This window comes from Vitis riparia, chromosome 19, assembly GCF_004353265.1.
Source record: "Vitis riparia cultivar Riparia Gloire de Montpellier isolate 1030 chromosome 19, EGFV_Vit.rip_1.0, whole genome shotgun sequence".
In the NCBI taxonomy this organism is placed as follows: Eukaryota; Viridiplantae; Streptophyta; class Magnoliopsida; order Vitales; family Vitaceae; genus Vitis; species Vitis riparia.
Window position 1 is genome coordinate 14,616,491 of NC_048449.1, and position 19,997 is coordinate 14,636,487.

Sequence of the window (19,997 nt, forward strand, 5' to 3'; positions counted from 1 at the left end):
TCTTTAACTTAAAAACAAGTTTTAAAAACATAATAAAATAGACCCATATTTTTATTTTTATTTTATTTTTTAAAAAAAGGTGAAAACAATTCCTACTTGTATTTCGAAAAATTATTTTTTATTTCATTTTAATTTTAAAAATTGTTTAAAAAAATATTTAAAAATGTTTTTAATTATTCTTTTAAAAAGTTTGTTTTAATTATTAGAACAAATCTTAGGTGATTTTAATTATTTTTTATATTAAATAATAATTTAAAATATAAATATTTTTTGAAAACTAGACACAAATTGGTTTTTCCTTCTTTTTTTTTTTTTTTTTTTCCTTCAATTTGTTTAAGTTAAAGTATTTTAGACCCCCTTAGACGTGAGACCTTTTTTTTGTTTTATGATTTTTTTATTTTTATTTTTCCTTCATCCTTACTCCTTACCACCCCAACATTGAGCTACATGGGGTGGCTGGACAGGACTGGCAACCAAAGAGGACTGATGAGTGAGCTATTATTGAGCAGCCAAGAGGACGACGGTTGGAAGTGAAAGAAAAGCAGCTGACGGGCGAGCTGCTTAGGAAAAAGGAGACATAGCTGAGCATAAAGGAAGCACAGCTAAAGAAAGAGGGGACACAATTGAGCAAAAGGTGGCTGGTTACAGAGAACGGTGGGGGAAGGAGAAAAAGACGTTTTTTGGAGGGAAAGGCAATTGGGAGAGTTGACATAGAGGATTAGGAGAGAAACGAAAAAAAGAAGGGGTTAGGAGAAAAGAAAGGGAGTGGGGAGTAAGCTGGAGATCTTTTGAGGTTTCAAGAAGAGTGGGGTTGCGATGAAGGTTGCTTGAGATAGGCAACTGGAGGCTTGCTTGGAGAGGAGACTTCCAAGTAAAGCCTCTGTAAACTTCGCATTTTTCTTCATTTTCACATTGCTCTACGACATTTTTTTTACAGATTCCGGAGTATGATTTTCATTGATTGGTTTGGGCATCAAAGATTATTGGTTTGTTTTGCTGAATCTGTTTGCGTGCGTATATGCTCTGTGTGATTTTACTTTGGCTTCCTAGACTCCTCTTGCAAGTAGTTGATGCATGGCTTCGTCCTTGAACTTGATATGTAAAAATCATTCTCTTGTTTCTTGTTGATGCAACCTGCTTCTAGCTCTTTGACAGTCCATGACATAGAGCTCGGTTTGTACTCTGTTTTCACGTTTTTATTCTCCTCTGTTCGTGGCTCTATTTCTTGATGATGGCAGGGTGATATTCATCAACGGCCAAGTTACTGGGATAGGAGTGTATACAAGGGGATGAATTGATGAACCTGTTGTGGAATAAATCTAAACCCATATGCTATGATGGCTTTGAATCTACTGGCAGAATGCACGTTGCTCAGGGGTGACAAAGACAATAAGTGTGACCAAGCTCATTTCTGCCAGATGCAAAACTCATATGGATTACAGTTTGATTTGCCCAATAAATGGAAAAGGTTATGCAAGCACTAGGCGATGATTCCAGGGTATAGGTCCATGTTCGCGTTGGTGGGACCAGTTTCTATGAAGATCAACGCATTATCTCAAGCAGGGTTCATGTCGTTGTGGGTGTTGGTGATAGGGTCCCGAAGTCATGGTTGATACCCTATATGAGTTTGCTCCTTATATATGGCATACAGCTGCTGCCATGTTTCCTACAGGAATACTGGAGGTTGGGTGTTGGAGCTTTTGATATAGATTCGACAAGAAGGCGAATGTCATTCCAGTAGCAAAAGTGTGTTGAACATTGAAGCCACCTTCATACCCATTTTTCAATCCCCCATACCCATCGATACTCTTTTCCAATACCCATTAACCCGCATTCCGTTCACCATCACTTCCCTAACCAGGACACCTAACTCACCTCTGATATATTTCCGTCACTTCCTGTGTGCGTGAAATCCATGCACGTTCCACCACTCACCACCCTATATCTAACCATGTCACCACCCTCCTCTCTCTCTACATTCTCAACACCCACTTCCTATTTCCTCACACCCATTTTCCAACCACCCCACTTACCCATTTCAAACACCATGCTCCCATCACCCATGCCACCCGTGAGCAAGAACGATATGCCTTGCCTCATGCTCTCCAACTATGATATCTTTTCACTTCAATGGGATACAATGATAAGCTATGATATCTTTTCACGTTAATGCATGTACCCCTATTATTGCAACCTTGAAAAGGCTAGAAAATGGGCAACAAGTTGGAAACAATGTTTGTATCCTTGATTTTGCAATTTCGAAGAATGAAAATGAAGCAATTTTATGGAGAAAATATGCCATTGTTGGCATGTGTTGGGCTCTTAGACTCCAATAATGGAACATGCCTTGCCTCATGCTCTCCAACTACTCAATGGGAGGCTAGCCTAGACTGGTAGAAAGTGGAAGGGTTGTTTGAAATATCTAAAGCTTAACCCCAAATGCCCCATTAGGTAATGGACCACAATTTTAGGGTTGGTTTTCAAGACTCCTATTCATACATCATATGGTCCAAAATCAATTATCATTGTGGTCCATAATGGTTCACCATAGATTCCGAAAGGGCCTAGGCAATATTAGCAAAACATGTTGCGGAAATGCAGTCAATTTCTGCCACATTCACCATGAATATGACTAGTGAGGGCTATTCCATTATTACCATATCGTCTAGAAAGCTCAAATTCAGTCTTGATGGGTTATTTGGAATATGAAACCATTCAAATTTTTATTAGGCAAAGAAGTTCTAGTGTGTTACTTATGGTGCCAAGATGGTCTTGAGTCTTCAAGGTCAATTGAGCGGGCTAAAGAGCAACATCACATTCAATGAGAGCTTAAAGTGAAGATGACACATCCCATTGAAGAAAGTAAGGTAGAGAATCAACCCATTTTGATGGCTTCACTGTAACTTTCATTAAGTTTTCAAAAAGAACAATAGTATAACTAGGTTTCCCGAAAGTGTTTTGATAATAATATATAAGACATCTTCCAGTCTAGTAGAGTCTTCTTTCAACATCTCCACAACCACTGCTGTTACTTGGTTTTGCGAGTCATCTCTATGACTTTCCAATGATGAATTTGTATTAGCGCGTAATGCATTATTCAATGTATTATTTACTGAGGCATGAGTTTGAGTTGGTGGAATGACTGATGACAAAGCAGGAACTGTAGTAGGAGAAGAGCCATAATAGATGCAGAGAGAAAACTTGTCCCAAGGAAAAGGGGGATAAAAATTACAAGGAAAATTGTGTTCCTAAAAAGAACATACAGAAAATTGGATTAACCACAATCTCTTAATTATTCTTATTTTCATAATTTTTTTAAATAGTGAAATTTTTTAATAAATTCTCTCACTACTTTTTTTTTAAAGAAAAATAAAAATAAAAATATGTTTCTAAAAATTAATTTTTTGAAACACAAGTAGGAATTGTTTTCATTTTAAAAAAAATAAAAATAAAAATAAAAATATGGGTCTATTTGATTATGTTTTTTAAAACTTGTTTTTAAGTTAAAGAATAAAAAATAGTTTTTAAAAGCAATTTTAAGAAAATATACCAAATGGATCCTAAGATTGCTTAATTAGGGTTCTTCTATAAATGATGAAAAATATTAAAATTTGGTTTTTAAATAAAATAATGATTTATTTAATTATAGGTTAAATTTTCTATCAAAATAAAAAAATTATTTAAAATTTTAATATTCTTATTCTCGTCAATATGTTACAATGATAAATACTTAGATATTATTTTTCAAACTTATGGTAAATTTAAATCATAATTAACCAAATTCCTTAAATTACTTTCTAATTAAATTTCCCTTTAACTAATTAAAAGCGATTTTCTCAACAAAAAAAATGGCAGTAATATTTATTTATTATAATATTGAAATTTCCATTTATAAAAGTTTATAGTAAAATATAAACAATTTATTTAGGAGGCATTGGGATATACTTCTCAAAGAAAACAATTTTTTTTTTCTTTTAGGTCCTTGGGCTATTTAGGATGAGGTTAAAAAAATAATTGGAGGGCCCAACTAAAAATACAAGCCCATTGGTCCTTTCATTCCAACAAAAAAAAAAAAAACATTGAAAAGGCCCAACTAAAATGCAAGTTCATTGTGTACTTTCATTCCCTTGGTTGGATGCCTATTATGAGGAATTTAATTTTTAGTCCAACTTGACCCAAATATTTTGAAGGGGTTCAAGTTCAAGTTTTGCTTTTATTTGAGGTGAGGCCCAAAATTCAAGTTGGGCAAGCCACATTGGCCAAATTTAGGTTAAAAATAAATTTGATACAACCCACTCTTTGGGTACATGGTGATTAAATATTTAGCTTAAATATCAATTACAATACTTTAACTTAAACAAATTGAAAGAAGAAAAAAAACAATTTGTGTCTCATATTAAAGTTTTCAAAAAATTATTTATATTTAAAATTATTATTTAATATAAAAAATTAAAAACACCTAAGATTTGTTCTAAAAATAAAATTTATTTTTAAATCAAATTTTCCAAAATTGATATTTGTCGAAAATTTTTTAAACTTGTTTTTCAAGTTAGATTTTTTTAAAAAAAAATTAATAATTGAAAAATATTTTTGTTGTAAATAACAAAAAAAAAAAAAACGTTTTAAAAAATAATTTCAAGTTAGTTTCAAAATTTATATATTGTAATAGATTTTAACACTTAATAATAATTTTTCCTTTTAAGAAAGGCTTGATATTGATAATAATTTTAGAAAGTATTTTTAACCTAAAAAATATTTAAAAATAAATAAATGTTTAACAAAATTAAAAAATACTTTTAAAATTTTGAAAAATCATTATTGTAATTTTTTTTTAAGAAACATTAGATTGGGAATTCTCCTAAAGACACTTTCATAAATACTTCCGCTAAAAACACTTCAAGTAAAAATACAAGCCTAAAAACACTTTCGCATAAAAAACTTCAAATAAAAATATCATAAAAAATAATATAATTGAAAAAATCCATATATTACTAGAAAATAAATAATAATAATAAATGCATTTAAGAATGAAAATAAAATTATAATATTTACTTAAAATTTCCTCATTTTTGTTCAAATAAAGGAGTAATTAATTTAGTTCGGTAAATTAATAGCTGAGTGAAAAAAGGTGAGAGAAGGGCTAATAGACTATTGTACCCCCAATGTGGTTAGCCTTACATATGGTGTGAGGGGTAATGGTGTAATTTCCTTTCAGGTTCTTTTCAGGTCCTGAAAAATTACCTTGCCACCTTAAAAACTCCTCCAGAATTGAGACAAGAAGCTTGGAATCTTGAAAATGATAGGTATCACAACAGAGTCTATAAATAAAACAAATATGTTTTTGGATCCATCCATGTAAATAGGTAGTTTGTATGTATTGTTATTTTGTGATTTTGGGATTTGAGTTCCATTTTTAAATTGGCAAATAGAGAATTTTATTAAAAATTAAAATAGTCACAACTAGGTATAACAGCAGACGACCTTATGATAAGTACCTAACATCATTTAAAAGATGGAATGTGATTTCACCTTTTTAGGCTTTACAGAAAGAATGGGAAAGCAAAGGAAGTAAATGAAGAAGAGTGGGGAACTTCTAATTAAATTAAACTGTAAATTAAAGGAAACTAGAAAATTTAGAAGTATAAAAACTGGGATGGATATGGTATGATTTTTATAGTTGATATAGGGTCTTACAGTTAGTGCTTTAGAAAGTAGTTTGCCTGGCCTTAATCGTATATTGCTACCCATGGGGAATGGCTCCTAGCCACATAAGAAAAAGAGGTCAGTTCTATTCTATGTATGATTTTCATAAAAATTACCAAAAAAGGGAAAAGCATGATCTAGGAGAGTCTTTTGCCTATAAGTTATTACAACGCAATTGAAACCAAGAAAAATACAAAGTCAATAGTCGGAAAATATTCCAATTGACACATCCCAGAATTTAATGGCTTTAACTTTTCACAATCTTGACTCTACATTTTACCACGCATTTCTCCTATTTAATTGATGCAATTACAAAAAACTGTCATGGACGGAATCACAACGGATATAGCATTGGCAGGAAAGGATATACTCATTCAAAGCACTCTTAGCCCATCAACTTGGACCTAGTGCCCTTTTTAAGTGGTTACAAACAGATTCAATTAGTGGGCATTAAACTTCAATGATAAAGATGGGACACTCAAGGGGAAACTGAGCCCAGGTCAATGAGATGACCTCCAATGGAAACTATACCAGCTAAATGATCGGCATTTGCACATTGTGAATTATAGTAAAAAAAAAATCAGTCTAATGCCGTCTTCTCACTATTGAACTTCTCCCACTTTTTCCCATTGAATGCCTGTGAAATATATGATACATTCTGATTAGTAGTTCTCAATCCATATCAGTTGCAGAGCTTATGAAATTCTATATACAAGAAGCTTTCCTTTGAAAGCCGAAAAAAATATTAAGTATAATTATATTACAATCCATGGATTCAAACCCGATGTAATGGAACAATATGAAGACGACCACTCATGTTGACAAAAGTGTAACCCACATTGCATTTGTTCTGTAAAACAGAATTTGTAAAAAGGTGAATCAGATGTGCATATGGAATATGTGATTTTCTTCCCCAAAGAAATTCCATCCATGCAAGATTTACTTACTTTGAAGTCAATTGGCAAATAAATAAAATCATAAGTTCCTCAATGGTGTTCATCAATTGTAGAAAGCAGCATTTTTGAAGTATACCTATAATTACCATTATATAAAATCAAAAGGCAGAAATAACAGAGGATGCAACAGGAATCTGAGCAATTATGGTGTGTAAAACCACAAATAGAAAATGAATGGGGAAATGGTTATTACATAGGATGGCATGCTACAAATGCTTTGGTTTAGAATGCTAAACTGGAACAAATATGACAACCAAGAGGTCAAAGCCTCATACAACCAAACAACTTGACAGAAATGATCTAAATCATCCCGTCAGGTTGATGTTTGTGCTCAGACACTCAAAAAGCTGAAATTGAAACATTTCCTAGTCTCATATTTCAAGAATGCGTTGCATTTTTCTTGCTTATTCCTAAATTTCCCAGAAGTCGAATGGACCATAAAACCAAAAACAGGAAGAAAAAAAACGAAAAAGAAATTCCCATTATTCAGTTCCCGAGAAAACAAACAAGAAAAATAAATAACAAATCTGAAACATTTCCTAGTCTCATAGTTCAAGAATGTGTTGCATTTTCTTACTTAATTTTCCTAAATTTCCCAAAAATCGAATGAACCATAAAACCAAAAACAGGAAAAAAAAACTCCCGTTTTTCGGTTCCTGAGAAAACAGACGAGAAAAATAAAAAACAAATCTGAAACACTAATCTCATATTTCAAGAATGTGTTGAATTTTCTTGCCTCGAAGACGATCCAAAAGATTTTGTTTGATATAAATGGCAACAACCTTTTGAAACGTCATTGACAGACGGAGATCTTGAAGATCCATTGACGAACCCCTTCCTCGGAGACGATCCAGAAGATTCTGTTTGTGTAGGTTTGGGGGCGGTAGCCATGGCCTGAACCACGCCGTTTGGTCGTCAAAACCCAACTTTTCCAGAAGGGCTAGCTCTCTTCTTGGAAGCTACGAGGCAGGTGTGATTAAGAGACTCGATTCCGCAGTAGACGAGCTACAACGTCGTCGCTGCCACTAGAGGGAGAAAGTGCAAGATTGTAGAGAGAAACTAAACTGTAGGGTGAGTTGGGGAAGGTGGACAGTGGGCACTCCACACCTTTCATGCTTGTTGTCAAGTGTGAAACACTTAACCAACGACACTTAGGGTTTTATTTAAGTGTAAACCACGTAACCTGACAGTGTGAACCATGTAACTGACAACACTTAGGGTTTTATTTATTTATTGTTTTTTTAATATAAATAGGTAGGTGCTATTCGTACTTTCTTCTCCGTGAAGCAAAAAACTTTTCCTAGTCTGCTTCTCTCATAAGCAGAAACTTTTAGCTTAGAGCATCAAAGCCATGACATTCCGAATAAGAAGGGCTAGGGTTTCTCTGAAACTACCCTCTCATCCCACTCACTCCCAGTCCCAGGTTCCTTTTTTTTTTTTTTTTTTCCATTTCACTTCATTTAATACCATGCACTGATTTTCTCTCCTATTTTGATTCAATGGGAAAATTGATTATTTCATTCGTTTTTTTCCTTCAATAATTTATTTATTTTAATGACTCCATAAAGAACTGATTATTCAATTCGCATGAATACCATGGCATCATTTTCCTTTTTGGTTTCATTTTCAATTTTTGATTCAATAGAGATGGTAGATAATTTGATTCATTTTGATTCAGGGCGTGATTTTCTTTTTTGGATTTCATTTTCCATTTTTGATTCACTAGAGATAACTGACTATTTCTATTCATTTTAATATCAGAGCGTAGCATTCTTTCTACGGTTTCGTTTGGCATTTTTGATAAAGAAGAAAAAAGTAATAATTCACATGATTTCAATATCATGACGTGATTTTCTTTCTTGGGTTTCTTTTTCAATTTCCGATTCAGTCTAAAGAAAACCGGTAGTTCAACTCTTTTTAACATCATGGCATGATTACCTTCTTGGGTTTATCCTCAGTTTTTTGTTTTGTTTTTTGTTTTTTTTTTTTTTAATTCAGTATAAAAAATCAATTATTCAAAAGATCGCGGCATAGTCTCATCTCATTCTTGGGTTTCCTTTTGGGTTTTTTATCCATAGTAAAAAACTTATTATTTAATTCATTTTCATATCATGGCGCAGTTTTCGTTTCTTTGGTTTTATTTTAAATTTTTTATTATTATTCTATTCATTTGAATATCGTATCCGATTTCTTGGGTTTCACTTCCAATTTTTTATTCGGTAGGGAATATGAAAACTGATTACCCATTTCATTTAATTATCATGGCATGATTTTCTTTCTTGCTTTTTATTTTGAATTTTTATTCAATTTTTTATTCATTGGAGGAAATGGATAGTTCACTTCTTTTAAATACCATGATGTGATTCTTTGATTTTCTTTCTTAGGTTCTTTTTTTAGTAACTACAGGAAACTAATAAGTTTTTCTTCTTCCTTTTTTTTTTAATCAGAGACCTGCTCAGGCTGAACTGCCATGGATGGAGATGATTGGAAGCTTCATCTTTCACCTAATTCACGCCATAGGATTGTCAACAAAATGTGAGTATTTTATTTCAATTACCAAATGCAAATGTTTTAAGGATATTGAGAAATTTCTAGTGTTGGAACTTAAAAATACTTTTCAATAGGAATTCCTGGTATTGGTTAGGGTTTGAAACTACTGTTCTTAAATACATAAAATCCTTTTTAACTTGTAAGCAACAAGGACCAATACCACTTGCCCAATTGGCATTGCCTTAAACCCCAAATCTACAAGCGTGTTTGACCTTGTCATTTAAAAACTTTTTTTTTTTTAAATTAAAATGAAATAAAAAATAATTTTTAGAAACACAAGTAGGAATTGTTTTCAGCTGTTTTTCTTTTTAAATAAAAATAAAAATATGGGTTTGTTTGATTATGTTTTTTAAAACTTATTTTTAAGTTAAAGAATAAAAAATAGTTTTTAAAAGCAATTTTCAGAAAATATGCCAAACGGGTCCTAAGATTGCTTAGTTAGGCTGCTTCTATAAAAGATGAAACATATTAAAATTTGGTTTTTAAATAATATAATGATTTATTTAACTATAGGTTAAATTTTCTATCAAAATAAAAAATTATTTAAAATTTTAATATTCTTATTCTCGTCAATATGTTACAATGATAAATACTTAGATATTATTTTTCAAACTTATGGTAATTTTAAATCATAATTAACCAAATTCCTTAAACTACTTTCTAATTAAATTCCCCTTTAACTAATTAAAAGCGATTTTTTCAAAAAAAAAAAAAAAAAGGCGGTAATATTTATTTATTATAATATTGAAATTTCTACTTATAAAAGTTTATAGTAAAATATTAACAATTTATTTAGGAGGCATTGGGATATACTTCTCAAAGAAAACAAATTTTTTTTTTTTCTCTAGGGTCCTTAGACTGTTTAGGATGAGGTTAAAAAATAATAATTAGAGGGCCCAACTAAAAATATAAGCCCATTGGTCCTTTAATTCCATAAAACAAAAGACTAAAAAGACACAATGAAAATGCAAGCCCATTAGATACTTTCATTCCCTTGGTTGGATGCCTATTATGAGGAATTTAATTCTTAGCCCAACCTGGGCCAGATATTTTTAAGGGGTTCAGGTTCGAGCTTCGCTTTTATTTGAGGTGAGACCCAAAATTCAAGTTGGGCAAGCCAATGGGGCGAATTCAGGTTAAAAATAAATTTGGCACAACCCAATCTTTGGCTACATGGTTATTAAATTCTTAGCTTAAATATCAATTACAATACTTTAACTCAAAAAGGTTGAAGGGAAAAAAATGAAAAACCAATTTGTGTCCCATATTAAAGTTTTCAAAAAATTATTCATATTTTAAATTATTATTTAATATAAAAAATATTTAAAAAACACCAAAGATTTGTTATTTTTAAAACAAAATTTTAAAAATGATGATTAAAAACATTTTTTTATATTTTTTTAAAGAATTTTTAAAATTAAAATGAAATAAAAAATAATTTTTAGAAACACAAGTAGAAAAAAATTTTAGCTGTTTTTTTTTTTAAAAAAAGAAATAATAAAAATATGGGTTTGTTTTATTATATTTTTTAAAACTTGTTTTTAAGTTAAAGAGTAAAATTTTAATATTCTTATTCTCGTCAATATGTTACAATGATAAATACTTAGATATTATTTTTCAAACTTATGGTAATTTTAAATCATAATTAACCAAATTCCTTAAACTACTTTCTAATTAAATTTCCCTTTAACTAATTAAAAGCAATTTTCTCAAAAAAAAAAAAAAAAAAGCAGTAATATTTATTTATTATAATATTGAAATTTCTATTTATAAAAGTTTATAGTAAAATATTAATAATTTATTTAGGAGGCACTGGGATATACTTCTCAAAGAAAACAATTTTTTTTTCTTTAGGGTCCTTAGGCTATTTAGGATGAGGTTTAAAAAAATAATTGGAGAGCCCAACTAAAAATGCAAGCCCATTGGGTCCTTTCATTCCACAAAACAAAAGATTGAAAAGACACAATGAAAATGCAAGCCCATTAGGTACTTTCATTCCCTTGGTTGGATGCCTATTATGAGGAATTTAATTCTTAGCCCAACCTACGCCATATATTTTTAAAGGGTCACATTCGAGCTTCGCTTTTATTTGAATTGAGGCCTAAAATTTAAGTTGGGCAAGCCAATGGGCCGAAGTCAGATTAAAAATAAATTTGGCACAACCCAATCTTTGGGTATATGGTGATTAATTTTTTAGCTTAAATATCAATTACAATACTTTAACTTAAAAAAGTTGAAGGAAAAAAATGAAAAACCAATTTGTGTCCCATATTAAAGTTTTCAAAAAATTCTTTATATTTTAAATTATTATTTAATATAAAAAATAATTAAAAAAACACCAAAGATTTGTTCTAAAAATAATAATTAAGAACTTTTTTTATAAAAAATAATTTTTAGAAACACAAGTAGGAATTGTTTTTAGTTGTTTTTTTTAAATAAAAATAAAAATATGGGTTTGTTTGATTATGTTTTTTAAAACTTGTTTTTAAGTTAAAGAATAAAAAATAGTTTTTAAAAGAAATTTTCAGAAAATATGCCAAACGGGCTCTAAGATTGCTTAGTTAGGCTTCTTCTATTAAAGATGAAACATATTAAAATTTGGTTTTTAAATAAAATAATGATTTATTTAACTATAGGTTAAATTTTCTTTCAAAATAAAAAAATTATTTAAAATTTTAATATTCTTATTTTCGTCAATATGTTACTATGATAAATACTTAGATATTATTTTTCAAACTTATGGTAATTTTAAATCATAATTAACCAAATTCCTTAAACTACTTACTAATTAAATTTCCCTTTAACTAATTAAAAGCGATTTTCTCAAAAAAAAAAAAAAAGGCATTTATATTTATTTATTATAATATTGAAATTTCTATTTATAAAAGTTTATAGTAAAATATTAATAATTTATTTAGGAGGCATTGGGATATACTTTTCAAAGAAAACAATTTACTTTTTTTTCTTTAGGGTCCTTAGGCTGTTTAGGATGAGTTTTAAAAAAATAATTGGAGGGCCCAACTAAGCCCATTGGGTCCTTTCATTCTACAGAACAAAAGACTGAAAAGACACAATGAAAATGCAAGCCCATTAGGTACTTTCATTCCCTTGGTTGGATGCCTATTATGAGGAATTTAATTCTTAGTCCAACCTAGCCGAGATATTTTTAAGGATTCATGTTCGAGCTTCGCTTTTATTTGAGGTGAGGCCCAAAATTTAAGTTGGGCAAGCCAATGGGCCAAATTCAGATTAAAAATAAATTTGGCACAACCCAATCTTTGGGTACATGGTGATTACTTTTTTTAGCTTAAATATCAATTACAATACTTTAACTTTAAAAAGTTGAAGGAAAAAAAATGAAAAACCAATTTGTGTCCCATATTAAAGTTTTCAAAAAATTATTTATATTTTAAATTATTATTTAATATAAAAAAATAATTAAAAAAAAACCAAAGATTTGTTCTAAAAATAATAATTAAAAACTTTTTTTTATAAAAAATAATTTTTAGAAACACAAGTAGGAATTGTTTTTAGTTGTTTTTTTTTAATAAAAATAAAAATATGGGTTTGTTTGATTATGTTTTTAGAACTTGTTTTTAAGTTAAAGAATAAAAAATAGTTTTTAAAAGAAATTTTCAGAAAATATGCCAAACGGGTCCTAAGATTGCTTAGTTATACTTCTTCTATTAAAGATGAAACATATTAAAATTTGGTTTTTAAATAATATAATGATTTATTTAACTATAGGTTAAATTTTCTTTCAAAATAAAAAAATTATTTAAAATTTTAATATTCTTATTTTCGTCAATATGTTACAATGATAAATACTTAGATATTATCTTTCAAACTTATGGTAATTTTAAATCATAATTAATGAAATTCCTCAAACTACTTTCTAATTAAATTTCCCTTTAACTAATTAAAAGCGATTTTCTCAAAAAAAAAAAAAAAGGAAAAGAAAAGGCAATAATTTTAATTTATTATAATATTGAAATTTCTATTTATAAATTTTATAGTAAAATATTAACAATTTATTTAGGAGGCGTTGGGATATACTTCTCAAAGAAATGAAAATTTGTTTTTCTTTTGGGTCCTTGGACTGTTTAGGATAGGTTAAAAAAATAACTGGAGGGCCCAACTAAAAAATACAAACCCATTGGGTCCTTTCATTCCACAAAACAAAAGACTGAAAAGACACAACGAAAATGCAAGCCCATTAGGTACTTTCATTTCCTTGGTTAGATGCCTATTATGAGGAATTTAATTCTTAGCACAACCTGACCCAGATATTTTTAAGGGGTCACGTTCGAGCTTTGCTTTTATTTGAGGTGAGGCCCAAAATTTAAGTTGGGCAAGCCAATGGGCCGAATTCAAGTTAAAAATAAATTTGGCACAACCCAATCTTTTGGTACACGGTGATTAAATTTTTCGCTTAAATATCAATTACAATACTTTAACTTAAAAAAATTGAAGGAAAAAAAAATGAAAAACCAATATATGTCCCATATTAAAGTTTTCAAAAAATTATTTATATTTTAAATTATTATTTAATATAAAAAATAATTAAAAAACACCAAAGATTTGTTCTAAAAATAATAATTTTGTGGACCCCGTATTTCGGCTCATGCGCTTCCACTCGATGGCGAGCTCAATTTTTATTTTTGAGAAAATAATTTACTTGTTAGAAAATGACTTGAAGTCGCCACTTATTTTTGTTTTATTTTTAAAGGGTAAACAAAATAAGAAAGAAAAACTCTAAATATGATTCCATATTTGGAAAAGGTAGTTTATGAAAAACCGGATCGTGTTCAAGGGTTAGGTTACTTATCGGGAAGGTATGGTGAAAACCGTAGCACCCCTTTAAGTCCCAAAAAAACAAGTCTATATTAATAAAATGAAGCAATCATGGCAATTGATTAATCGAGCATGGATACCAAATGAATGTCACTCAAAACAAAATACCCAAATGAATAGGTGAAGAACATACCTGAGTGATGAATTGGTTTACTTCAAGGGAAACAAATGTTAGCAATCAAACACAGAATAATCGCATGCATGTCGTAGAGTGGAATAGAGTAAATCAAATAAATCAATCAATCATAAAATCACATATGTCGGGCGCCCACCAAAGCCCGTTTATTTTTGTATGAATTAATCCCATGAATTTCCATGATTCAGAATCACGGGAATAAATTCATACTTATTTTAAAACATTTTAAAAAATAAAGAAAATTCGAAAGTGGCTTGCCGGAAAGAAAAATGACAACCAAATTTTATAGAAAATGGGATTTTTAGGACCCAAAAAAAACTAAAGATTAAAATTTGAAAAGCAAAATTGTTTGAAGGATTTGGAAATTGGAAAATTATTTAAGAAAACAAGAATTTAAAAAAAAAAATATTTGAGAACTAGGAATGTGAGAAATCATTTGAGAAAACAGAACAAGGATGAAGAATTTGGAAATTTGACATTATTTAAAAAAACAATTGGCAGAATTATTAATAAAATGATGTTCAGGAAAATTAATTTGAAAATCATGGGATGAGGAAGTGGGTGATAACACAGGATTTAAAGTGAAAATAGCATTTCATGCATGCAGAATATGGTACGTTGATGATCTCAAGCACAATCTGGGTTATTTTCTCTTTATTAACCTTGGGATTGAGGGTGGCTCTTGTAAGAGATACTGAGTACTCTTCAAGAGTTACACGAAGCTTGTTATAGAAAGTGTGAGGCCAGGTCTTTTCCATGTCATCCCAATTACTGACAATGCCACACTTAAATGGGTATTTCAATGTGAGGATATCTCTTTTTGACTAGGCTTCATCACTTATACAAGAGTCATTTCGGTATTCCATAGTATACTAAACTAGAATCAATTGATGACTGAGCAGGACCTACTTTCCCATACGTCATCCGTTGGTACTATCCAACCATTCCATCGACTCGAATTCACATACCCAAACACTTGCAATCACTGGAGGTCTTAACTGGGTGCACAAAATTACCATGCAATATGCCAACTTCATGATGATCGGGGAATATGCTCATTAGCCTCAAAGGGAACTGTGCATATTCGTGGACATCTCATTTTCTTGTCTCCAATTTCTCTGGAAGTACCACGCTATAGCTCTATTTAGAAATGAACTCCCCAACGATTTGATTGGTAAGGAGCAATGAGTGTGGGCGTGAGTGTAGAGTGATTACAGGAAGAATAGTCCAAGGCTTGAATGCTTTGAAAATCTGAATCTGAATCTGAATCTGAGTCTTGGGGTCCCTGAAGACGGCGGCGTTCGGCGCTCCGACGGACGTCGGCATGGCCGAAAAAGGTCGAGAGCTCAGATGAGAGGTTCGGTCGCTACTACTACATGAATATGGACTCCGCACAATGGCCCATGATCCCCACAATTCCATGAAATTCATCTTCCATGCTCCGAACCATATATTGGAAATTATAAGAAAGTGGGAATTTGTGATTAGTGATGAAACCCAAACGTAGTGCTAAGTAATCAGACTTCTGTATAGAACTCTTGACAGAAATTGGGCAAACCGATGGTGTGGCGAAGGATTCTGTTGATGTCGTAGTCGTTGGAGTTGGGACCGTCCACAATATAGATGACAGGGAGGTTCTCGCTGTAATCATCGGCGATGGCATTAAGGACACTGAGCCTGTCGACTGTGAGGTGACGACGCAAGCGCTGACGCCACGGGACCACGCGTAGCCGTCAGCGGCGTATCCTACGTTGAGCTCAATGCAGCAGCCAATGTTTTTTTAGCCCAGGCTCAGTGATCAAACAGTCGAGAAGAGTAAGATTAAAATCCCCGGGAATGGAGAAGACATCACTGACGCCGATCTGCACCAAACGGTGAGCCAAGTGACTGCCGGGAGTGGCCTCCAACGAAACAATAACGGAATGATACACTGAGCTCTGAATAGAAGAAACGATGTCGTTTGAAGGGCAACCCACATTGCTGAGAATGATTCTCTCCAACAAGATCGATATGAACTCAGTAAACCACCATTCTTCTTCTTCCTTGCTCAGCTCTCCACCTTACTTTGTCTGTAATAGCTTCTACCAGAGAGAACTCTGAACCAGTTGATGTTCTTCTTCCTTCCCATATATCAATCAGACACAGTAAATCGTTTCTTTCAAATGACGATTCTACGTTCGGGGTTCTCAGACTTTATCACAAGACTTCTAGTCTATAATGTGCTGAAAACTCTCCATCTCAGGAAACCCCTCGTCAAAAACCGATTCTTCTGATATACTGTTACTGCATACAGCAACCAAACCAATACTAGAAGCAGGAAGATGGGAAAATGGCAAAAACAGAGTACAAATAATAGGAGCAAAGTGAATCCATACAAACCTCATGTCATGCATCAATCAATGGGCTTAGCCGAGGGTGAGTGAAATCAAACAATTATCCCATGGAATTGAAAACGAAAACAAAACAAGATTTCCACATGATGCACAGTGAAACTAAAACAGAGTTGTGCCACTCTCGAATCATTTCGAAGAAAATGAAGGAGATAGCAGCCAAGCATGAATCATAAAACTAAGCACTAAGTCAAGCAATCCACATAAAATATCCAAAAGAGAGAGAGAGATTATATTCAAACGGAGAAGAACAAAGTATTCATGGCAGTCATACCTTTTCCTTTTCCTTCAAGCTGCCTGCAACTCCCAGTTTCTCACACTTCCCTGGACGTCTTGCCCTCCGAACTACCTAAAGATATCTCTCTGTTAACCCCCAAACTATCCTTGTAGCAGCTTGCTCCTCAAGCTAAAAATCTATCTCCTTTTTTTGTCAAACTCTCTAAAGCTCCTTTGTAACCCAAAAATACATCTCTCAAGCTACCCCAAGATTGAATACCTCATCTCTTTCTCCTGGCTTCTCTTCTCTCTGTTATGTCGCCTCCCGTATGGCTTGCCCCTCAAGCCCCCAAACAATCCCCCCTACCAATATCCCTCTCCAAAATATATCTCAAAACGAAAGCACCCAAAAGCACCCTCACCTCCCTACAGCTACCCTCCAAAACAGAATACACGCTCCTCAAAATATTCTTTCCAGGTGTCCAACTCTCATTTGCTCCTCAATTTCATTACCTAATTCCTTGACCACCAACCATGAGGCGACATGTGGCCCTCTAGGATTGTGACATCAGGCAAGATAACCTGCATGAAAAGGGAGCCTCAAATGGGGGCCTACAAATTTATTTTTAAAATAAAAATTTTAAAATAATAATTAAAAACATTTTTTATATTTTCTTAAAGCAATTTTTTAAATTAAAATGAAATAAAAATAATTTTTAGAAACACAAGTAGGAATTGTTTTCAGTTGTTTTTTTTTTTTACAAAATAAAAATGAAAATATGGGTTTGTTTGATTATGTTTTTTAAAACTGGTTTTTAAGTTATAGAATAAAAAATAATTTTTAAAAGCAATTTTCAGAAAATATGCCAAATGGGTTATAAGATTGCTTAGTTAGGGTTCTTCTATAAAAGATGAAACATATAAAAATTTGGTTTTTAAATAATATAATGATTTATTTAACTATAGGTTAAATTTTCTATCAAAATAAAAAATTATTTAAAATTTTAATATTCTTATTCTCGTCAATATGTTACAATGATAAATACTAAGATATTATTTTTCAAACTTATGGCAATTTTAAATCATAATTAACCAAATTCCTTAAACTACTTTCTAATTAAATTTCCCTTTAACTAATTAACAACTATTTTCTCAAGAAGTGTTTTTTTTCTTCTCTGCCTTAATATGTAAATTAACTTATGCTTTTGTTGTTAGAGCGCAATTGGTTTAATCAGTGTTGTGTTTAACAACCTATTTGGTACTTATGTGAGATTGACATTTCTCTTGTTTTGCCCCTTAAGACAAGTAATCTCTATCTTCCTTTCATGATGGTGATTTGTTAGATTTTCCCTTAGGCAGTATATAAGTTTTGAAGTTTGAATTTCTAGATAAATTTGAAAGATAATAATGGAGTTTGAATTTCTGTATTAATTTTTTAAAGTTCTTTGTATGCTAGTTTGGTTAAAAATTCATGTTAGATTCTTTTTTAAAGTTCCTTGAATGCTAGTTTAGTTAAAAATTCATCTTAAGTTATTTTCTAAAGTTCTTTGAATGCTACCTTAGTTAAAAGTTTATGATGTTTGATTATTCTTTAGAAAAAAATTTCTTTTACATCTTAAGTTATTCATGATGTTTTGATTATTCATGATGTTTGAGAGCTTGTTATTCTTTAGAAAAAACTTAATTGATTTTTGAGTCAAAATTTCTTTTACAAAAAAAGATATTTTCTCCATCATGAATGAAAAGGTAGCCAAAAAGAAGGTATAAGTTGATTTTTCCTTTCTTTTCAAATCGTTTTAAGTTATGAATAAAAAATCCCAACTTTTAGGTCTTTTGTTCGGAATTTCTTAATTTTCTTCCTTTTTTGCTCTTCCTAAAATCATTTTTTTTAAGAAAATAATTTAAATTATTTTCAAAAGGATTTGAATCATTTAAGGACTTTAAAAGAAAACTCGTTTTAGGTTTAGGGCAAAGATCTCACTTTCTTTTAAAAACATGCAACTCATTTCATACAAGTTGCATTCTCTTTTTGGTTTTCCAAAAACTTTTTTTTTATTCGCATAAGTTTGAACTTGTGCCCCCAAACTAATGGGAATGTCCTTGGCCTTGGTAATCTTTTCACTTGAGGTTAAGGATGTATGGGTTATGGAATATTGAATAAAGATTTGACAAAACCCTACATAAAAGATATTTTAAAACTTATCCTTGCTACCAGTTTCAACTTAGCTAACGACCTTTTAGTTTTAAAATTTGTTTTAATTATTTTTGGAGTGCATTAATTTTTTTTTTCCCACAATTGTGTGATGTTACTCACTTCTTGAAATTGATTCTAGAATGTTATTTGCAACGAAAAAGCTTTTCCCAAAGTTGATTTATTTAGTTGGTTATATACCTTGTATAGCTTATGTCTTTGTAAGTTCATTCCATGCAGATATTATGCTCTCCTAATTGCTTATCATATTTTATCCTAACTTCTCCATTTGTATTGAAAGTGCATTGCGTTAAAGATATGCTCTTCAGGTACACTCTCCACCATTCACTTCTTTTTAGTTACGAAATGTTTTGTGTGAACCAAAACATGTTTGATATTGGCGTCGAGTGCCTTGATGTTTGTTTGATTTTCGCTGATGAGATGCATGTTATATATTTTGTTGTTTGAACTAACTTCAGTATCTTGTAATAGCGCTTTAAATTGTAGTCCGGGTATGCATCTTACTCTTCCTTTATGGTCTGACTTGAATTATTTGTTTAGCATGCTTAATATGTTAATTGGAATTTAAGTAATCACCATTAGTCCTCCTTGATTCCCTCTATTAATCACTTAATTATCGTACTTCCCTCAATTTAGTCGGTAGAGACCTTTTTAAGGGTATAGAGTACCACTACCTTAAGGTACCTTCCTGATAGGTAACCTAATCCTTCGACCTAAACTCGGGTTTATTATTTCAAAGGCATGTTTTCCAAAAGTTTAAGGTATCATTTTTCTTAAGCTTTTAGTTTCTTATATTATTTTCCCTATAAAAAAAAATATATAAAAACAAGTGGCATGAAAACTCCAAATTTTAATAAAATATCAAATTTTCACAAATAAAAAATGAGTCTCGTTGTCGAGTGATCCGTAAGTGAGAAATGCAAGTCCATAGTAACCCCATCCTTGACTTTGTTTATGGCACCTTCTTTCTTTCAGTTTGA